The sequence below is a fragment of the Coregonus clupeaformis genome, unplaced genomic scaffold (genome assembly GCF_020615455.1).
Source record: "Coregonus clupeaformis isolate EN_2021a unplaced genomic scaffold, ASM2061545v1 scaf0679, whole genome shotgun sequence".
NCBI classification, from domain to species: domain Eukaryota; kingdom Metazoa; phylum Chordata; class Actinopteri; order Salmoniformes; family Salmonidae; genus Coregonus; species Coregonus clupeaformis.
The window spans coordinates 53,407-62,307 of record NW_025534134.1 but is presented as its reverse complement, the minus strand read 5'-3'; positions in this window follow the sequence as shown (position 1 = coordinate 62,307).

Genomic DNA, 8,901 nt, shown 5'->3' with positions numbered 1-8,901 from the left:
ACCTGTACGCTCTTGTTGGCTGGTCCTCACTACATGTTCGTCGTCAAACCCACTGGCTCCAGGCCATCTATAAATCACTGCTAGGCAAATCCCCCGCCTTATCTTAGCTCATTGGTCACCATAGCAGCACCCACCCGTAGTCTGCGCTCCAGCAGGTATATCTCACTGGTCATTCCCAAAGCAAACACCTCCTTTGGCCGCCATTCCTTCCAGTTCTCTGCTGCCAATGACTGGAACGAATTGCAAAAATCTCTGAAGCTGGAGACTCTTATCTCCCTCACTAACTTTAAGCATCAGTTGTCAGAGCACCTTACCGATCACTGCACCTGTACACAGCCAATCTGAAATTAGCCCACCCAACTACCTCATCCCTATATTGTTATTTATTTTGCTCTTTTGCACCCCAGTATCTCTATTTGCACATAATCTCTTGCACATCTAGCATTCCAGTGTTAATACTATTGTAATTATTTTGCACTATAGCCTATTTATTGCCTTACCTCCATAACTTGCTACATTTGCACCACTGTATATATATTTTCTGTTGTATTTTTGACTTTATGTTTTTTTACCCCATATGTAACTCTGTGTTGTTTTTATCGCACTGCTTTGCTTTATCTTGGCCAGGTCGCAGTTGTAAATGAGAACTTGTTCTCAACTGGCTTACCTGGTTAAATAAAGGTGAAAAAAAATATATATATATATAAAAAATTAGAAAAAAATATACTAAAAAATTGAAAAAGGATAATAAAATGAAAAATAGTAAAAATAATTAAAAGTAAAAAAATTAGACCCAGAGAGTAGAGTCTCCAGTACCCAGCTGTCAGAGACTCCAACCAGACCCAGAGAGTAGAGTCTCCAGTACCCAGCTGTCAGAGACTCCAACCAGACCAGAGAGTAGAGTCTCCAGTACCCAGCTGTCAGAGACTCCAACCAGACCCAGAGAGTAGAGTCTCAGTACCCAGCTGTCAGAGACTCCAACCAGACCCAGAGAGTAGAGTCTCCAGTACCCAGCTGTCAGAGACTCCAACCAGACCCAGAGAGTAGTCTCCAGTACCAAGCTGTCAGAGACTCCAACCAGACCCAGAGAGTAGAGTCTCCAGTACCCAGCTGTCAGAGACTCCAACCAGACCCAGAGAGTAGAGTCTCCAGTACCCAGCTGTCAGAGACTCCAACCAGACCCAGAGAGTAGAGTCTCCAGTACCCAGCTGTCAGAGACTCCAACCAGACCCAGAGAGTAGAGTCTCCAGTACCCAGCTGTCAGAGACTCCAACCAGACCCAGAGAGTAGAGTCTCCAGTACCCAGCTGTCAGAGACTCCAACCAGACCCAGAGAGTAGAGTCTCCACTACCCAGCTGTCAGAGACTCCAACCAGACCCAGAGAGTAGAGTCTCCAGTACCCAGCTGTCAGAGACTCAACCAGACCCAGAGAGTAGAGTCTCCAGTACCCAGCTGTCAGAGACTCCAACCAGACCCAGAGAGTAGAGTCTCCAGTACCCAGCTGTCAGAGACTCCAACCAGACCCAGAGAGTAGAGTCTCCAATACCCAGCTGTCAGAGACTCCAACCAGACCCAGAGAGTAGAGTCTCCAGTACCCAGCTGTCTCTATGTAGAGTAACTGGTCCATTGTCAGTCTCCACGTTTTATCAGCAGAACGACGCCCTTTGATTAAAGGTTAGTATGAGTGAGACGGTACTTTCAACAGTACTTTTATTGTTCCGAGGGTTTTGAGTTAACTTCCTGGGTCGGGGAGAAAGGGACAGAACTCACTCTGTTATATCAGTACCTGTTGCTTACTCTGCTCTGTTAAAAAGTTCATTATGACATCACATTCATTGAGAAATAGCAGTGAACATCACATTGTTCTTTCAGCTCTCTGCCAGAGGATCAGTCCAGGTGTGCAGTGTGTCAGCAGGTGCCGAGGGATCCAGTCTCTATCACCTGTGGACACGGGTTCTGCAGACAGTGCACCACCAGATACTGGGAGAAACCTGCTCCTTCAGGAGACTATGACTGTCCTCAGTGTAGAAAGAGATCCAGAACACGTCCTGTACTACAGCAGCTGAGGGAACCCAGTGATGCAAACCCTCAACCATATTTGTTGATATGACATGGCAGGTGGAGAGGAATCCCCATATACAACTCTGTGGGGACACCACTAGGTGGAGTCAGAGTGCCACTGTCACACCACAATTTATTCTTACCACAACTACGAGTTATTGTTTAAATGGAATGGAATAGTCCCAAAGGTGCAAAGATCAGTGGAAATCAAGTTAATCTAAAATACAGTACCTAACATTATGAATCCTTTACCCAAGTCTAGTATGAAGCTATTTATTTATTTTATTTTTGTTCATTTAGCAGACGCTCTTATCCAGAGCGACTTACAGGAGCAATTAGGGTTAAGTGCCTTGCTCAAGGGCACATCAACAGATTTTTCACCTAGTCGGCTCGGGATTAGAACCAGCGACCTTTCGGTTACTGGCACAACGCTCTTAACCACTAAGCTACCTGCCGCCCTATCATGTTCAGAACATTCCATTTTCAGACAGAAAGGTAGAACTGACCTGAAACAGGATACTGGGCCTCATAGTAGGAGTGCTGATCTAGGACCTGTCCTTATAATCTTATTCATTATGATCTAAAAGGCTAAACTGATCCTGGATCAGTACTCCTACTCTGAGATGGTTTGTGGATACGGCCCCTGACCTGAAACAGGAAACTTTTCTCTTCATTTAAGCTTTTGTGTTAAAATTCTAAATCCCTGTGGCTCGTCAACATGGGCTCCTACTGTAACTATGGCAACCAGGACCAGATATACTGAATTACTGTGTTGATGTGTCTCTACAGCTGAACAACTCTTTCCATAATGGAGGACCAGATATACTGAATTACTGTGGTGATGTGTCTATACAGCTGAACAACTCTTTCCATAATGGAGGACCAGATATACTGAATTACTGTGTTGATGTGTCTCTACAGCTGATCAACTCTTTCCATGATGGAGGACCAGATATACTATATTACTGTGTTGATGTGTCTATACAGCTGAACAACTCTTTCCATAATGGCCTTGTCATTGAACAAGCCCAGAAGGCCAAAGCCTCTTCTGCACACAACATGATGGACAATATCTTTAAACAATATCTTCAATTAAAACCCTTCATTAAAACCCACTAAATATAATTTTAGTGAATCCCTTGTCCTTCCAGGTGTTAGACTATTATCAGTGAGTCAGGTGTTCTCTGAACCTGGTCCTGGAGAGCCACTGGGTGTGAGCTCTGTGGGCTACGGAGTGAAGCTACACAAAAGAGACTGTTGACTGAAAGTCATCTGACCTTGGCAAAGGACATTGGAATCAGTGTGTCCATGGAACTAGCTGCTAAAGAGGCTCACCAGTTGAGTTCATCAGGAACTTAGTGGGTTCATCTAACAATCCTAATCACCAGCTGATACATTTTAATCTCATACACAGGGTAAACCTTCCACCTAGAAAACATAATTTAATAGAAATCACAACCGCTCCTCTGTGTGATCTATGTAATCAAGGTGCCTTGGGCTCCTTTAATCATATGTACTGGGAGTGACCAGGGGACATGTTTTGGAAAGAGGTATCCTCATACCTTGTTCCCCCAGACTGTTATCACTTAATGATAATTCACCACTGTCATTACAGCAAAGCAATGATCTCCTCCCTAAACTCCCATACTCTCTAGAGAGAATTAGGCCCACCCTGACTTAGCTACCCAACCTCATTATGTAAAAGGATATCATGATGCTCAGCAGACCACGAAACATCAATGTTGAAGGATAAATGTTGATCGGATAAAGTTTATGATAGCCATAACTGAGTCCATTGTTTTTTAAGTCAATGCTGAGTTTAGCCAAAGCACGCTCTGGCAGTGTAGTCTTATCAGTGGCGGAAGAGCCAGTAGGCGGGCAGACAGTCCCTGTACCCCTGTTAGCAGCTCTGATTGGCTGCAACTGGTATGTTACTTATATTGATTGACAGCACTTAATGGGCAAGACTATAGGAAAACAGATTCTCCCATTGGAGAATATTGAACGAGGGCTCATTTTGGCCCTAAACATTCCATTTTTACTGGGATTGTTTTGCAGATTCTTTTTAATTAATGTTCAGCATTTATCAAAGGGCCATTCTAAATTGATAAATGGTATGGATCTTGGCTGCGGGCTGCCAGTTGAACAGCCCTGACCTAGATGTTTAGAAATGTGTTTGCTAGAGCTTTGCTTCCTTCTGTTTTTATTTTGGAAGCCAGTCAATTCAACCTCTCATAAGATCCAAGTCACTGACATGAGGATTGTCATTTCATTACTTGAAACGGTTCTTCTTTGATTTATTTTTCAGTCGAGCCCAAAAATTGACAATACATCTGTTTCAACCAGAGAAGTGGTTCCGCAACTGGAAAGAACAGAGAGTGTATTTGTAAATATCAATGTACAGTATATCACTACAGGGTTGGGGTCAATTCCATTTCAATTCCAGTCAATTCAAGAAGTACACTGAAATTCCAATTCTCTTCAATAGTTTTCAATTAGGAAAATGTGGAATTGGAATTTGGTTAACTTTTTTTAATTGAATGGAATTTAAATGGAATTGACCCAACCCCTTATATCTCAACACAAAATGGCTGTGATTATTTCATTCTTGCACAGGTACTAACCACTTGTGTTAGGGAAATGTTTTTGGGATACTTGTGCAGTAGCCATTTTGGGGCTTGTTTTCACTTGTTTCACTTCCAAAGTGTAGTATGTATCCCATGTTCCTAGCACGCAATGGATACATCAAGCTTGTGACTCTTCAAACTCGATGGATGCATTTGCAGTTTGTTTAGGTTGTTTCTGATTATTTTGTGCCGAATTGAAATGAATGCTAGATAATGCATTGTGTTGTTTTCTAAACACTGTGGATGCTACAGACGTCTTACCGTGCCCCCACCCCAATGGACGTTTCATGCTGAATAACCACCACTAGTCAGCTTCCTGCTCCCCCTGGCTGTCACAGAAGAGGTAGAGGAAGACCATGAGCTCAGGCCAAAATACTGTGGATATCATCTTTCTACACTCTTAGGAAAGAAAAGTGCTATCTAGAACCTAAAAGGGTTCTTTGTCTGTCCCCATAGGATTTGGGGCGCGTACTATTCTGTGCATTAGCCTACAAAATAGGTAATGGAATGATTACAGTTTTTCTTTCTTGATTATATGAAATAACCCTTTTCAGAAAAATCAGGACATGATTGAACAGTTATTGGTTTAGTAAATAAGAGTTGATATGTTGGAGTAAAACAGTTCATGTTTTCAGTGACCAGACAATGTATTCAGTAAAACAACTGTATGAATTCTGATTGTTTTTATGATTTCAGCTCAACAAACAAATGCTTGGATATGATTCTGAAGACTCAATCAGAAACATAGAAACAACAGAAGATGAATATGTGCCAGGAACAGAACGTGACAACGAGGCAGTTTAGAGCTTTACTGTATGGAAGAACAAAGGCCTATAAGGGACATAGAAATACTGAGTCTGACACCTCTGTGCAAGAATCCACAAGTTCACTTGAAGTCATGCACGTTACAAAGACTAAAGATTGATCGAAACATTACTGTCTCTTTTGTGAGAAACCACAATCAAAAATTGCCCGGCATCTGGAAATGATTCATAAAGGTGAAGCTGAAGTAGCAAAAGGCCCTTTCTTTCCCAAAGAACTCCAAAGACTGGAAGCTCCCACTGACCATATTGAGACAACGTGGGGACAGAGCACACAACAGGCAAATCATAAGAGAAGGCAAAGGTGTTATAGTTCCTTGTAAACAAAGCAGTTTCCCAAATGGAAATCCAAAAGATTTCTTGCACTGTGCAAATTGCCAAGGACTATTTAAAAGAACATTCCTATTGTTCAGCATTCACAATGGCATTTTCTGTTGTGACAGGATTGTTATGTTTGGTCTCTCAAGTTTCCACTCTGATGCTGCGTTTGTAACCATGTGGAAGTTTGGAATTTTACCAGTTCTGAAGTCGTAAAAAAGCAGTTGGATGCATTCATTTAATTTGAACTCATTGATAAACGGTGGTTGGCTAATGGCCAACAACTTCGTCAACCATGAACTAAAAGTACAGTTATCATGATTGTAACCAAATTATAGAGTTCAAAAACAGATTGTTGCATTTAACTGCCAAAAATGCTGTTATAGAAACCATTTCCTCAGTAGGTGAGGTCAGAGGTCACCATGTGGGAGAAGTGGGCGCTCAGGATGAAAGACCAGTTTCCCACTAGTAATTACCAGTTGGAGGGCCGTTCAAGTGGATTTTTCCCCAGTGTTATGTAGTAAATTCCCACTTCCCACTTGGTAACAAACGCACCATGACACTGCCTCCTTCAGTGCCTGATGCGTACTTGTGACTCTCATAAAGGGGGCTTGTCTGTAGCACGGTACATCTCCCCACTCCAGGTAATGTGAAAGCCTTGCCCCCACTAATCCACGCCTCCTAAATCATTTCCCAGTGTGTCTTGCCTTTTATAGTGAACTGTAACGTTACCACTGACTGTACTTGTTAGTGACAGAGACATGGTCGTTGAATTCGTTCATTTTCAGTCCTGTGGCCTTAACCAAGTTAGTTCCTAGGCATATATTATCATCATAAAGTCTATCATCATAAAGTATTTGACAATACATTACATATCTCTGAAGGTACATTGTGTATTTGGATATTTTTGTACTCCAGGGAACTATACTGTACCCATATTTCTAAGTGTGTGTATACAGTCGTGGTCAAAAGTTTTGAGAATGACATAAATATTCATTTTCACAAAGTCTGCTGCCTCAGTTTTTATAATGGCAATTTGCATATACTCCAGAATGAAGAGTGATCGGATGAATTGTAATTAATTGCAAAAGTCCCTCTTTGCCATGAAAATTAACTTAATCCCAAAAAAACATTTCCACTGCATTTCAGCCCTGCCACAAAAGGACCAGCTGACATCATGTCAGTGATTCTCTCGTTAACACAGGTGAGAGTGTTGACGAGGACAAGGCTGGAGATCACTCTGTCATGCTGATTGAGTTAGAATAACAGACTGGAAGCTTTAAAAGGAGGGGGGTGCTTGAAATCATTGTTCTTCCTCTGTTAACCATGGTTACCTGCAAGGAAACACGTGCCGTCATCATTGCTTTGCACAAAAAGGGCTTCACAGGCAAGGATATTGCTGCTAGTAAGATTGTACCTAAATCAACCATTTATCGGATCATCAAGAACTTCAAGGAGAGAGGTTCAATTGTTGTGAAGAAGGCTTCAGGGCGCCCAAGAAAGTCCAGCAAGCACCAGGACCGTCTCCCTAAAGTTGATTCAGCTGCAGTGGATCGGGGCACCACCAGTGCATAGCTTGCTCAGGAATGGCAGCAGGCAGTTGTGAGTGCATCTGCACGCACAGTGAGGCAAATACTTTTGGAGGATGGCTTGGTGTCAAGAAGGGCAGCGAGGAAGCCACTTTCTCTCCAGGAAAAACATCAGGGACAGACTGATATTCTGCAAAAGGTACAGGGATTGGACTGCTGAGGACTGGGGTAAAGTATTTTTCTCTGATGAATCCCCTTTCCGATTGTTTGGGGCTTCCGGAAAAAAGCTTGTCCGGAGAAGACAAGGTGAACGCTACCATCAGTCCTGTGTCATACCAACAGTAAAGCATCCTGAGACCATTCATGTGTGGGGTTGCTTCTCAGCCAAGGGAGTGGGCTCACTCATAATTTTGCCTAAGAACACAGCCATGAATAAAGAATGGTACCAACACATCCTCCGACAGCAACTTCTCCCAACCATCCAAGAACAGTTTGGTGACAAACAATGCCTTTCCAGCATGATGGAGCACCTTGCCATAAGGCAAAAGTGATAACTAAGTGGCTCGTGGAACAAAACATCGAGATTTTGGGTCCATGGCCAGGAAACTCCCCAGACCTTAATCCCATTGAGAACTTGTGGTCAATCCTCAAGAGGCGGGTGGAAAAACAAAAACCCACAAATTCTGACAAACTCCAAGCATTGATTATGCAAGAATGGGCTGCCATCAGTCAGGATGTGGCCCAGAAGTTAATTGACAGCATGCCAGGGCGGATGGCTTGAAAAAGAAGGGCCAACACTGCAAATATTGACTCTTTGCATAAACGTAATGTAATTGTCAATAAAAGCCTTTGACACTTATGGATTGCTTGTAATTATATTTCAGTATACCATAGCAACATCTGACAAAAATATATCATAACACAGAGAGAGAGCGAGAGAGAGAGAGAGAGAGAGAGAGAGAGAGAGAGAGAGAGAGAGAGAGAGAGAGAGAGAGAGAGAGAGAGAGAGAGAGAGAGAGAGAGACGAGAGAGAGGGTCTTTAGGTACTGTGGGATTCTTTAATCAGTTTGGCCCATTGGACCGGTCAGAGTCTATGTTTGAATATGTTGAGTGGTTTTTGGCAATACACTGTAGATGTATTCATAGTTTTAGCTGTTGAAATTCCTTCCAGGACCCCCCTACTGCTATGGGCTAAGCCACCGATGTCTTCAAATCCTAGAGGAGAGAGGAGTTGCTACCCCTGGGGAGAGAGGAGCTGTTACCCCTGGGGAGAGAGGAGCTGCTACCCTGGGGGAGAGAGGAGCTGTTACCCCTTGGGGAGAGAGGAGCTGCTACCCCTGGAGAGAGAGAGCTGATACCCCTGGGGAGAGAGGGGCTGCTAGCCCTGGGGAGAGAGGAGCTGATACCCCGGGGAGAGAGGAGCTGTTACCCCTGGGGAGAGAAGAGCTGCTACCCCTGGGGGAGAGTGGAGCTGCTACCCCTGGGGAGAGAGGAGCTGATACCCCTGGGGAGAGAGGAGCTGCTACCCCTGGGGGAGAGAGGAGC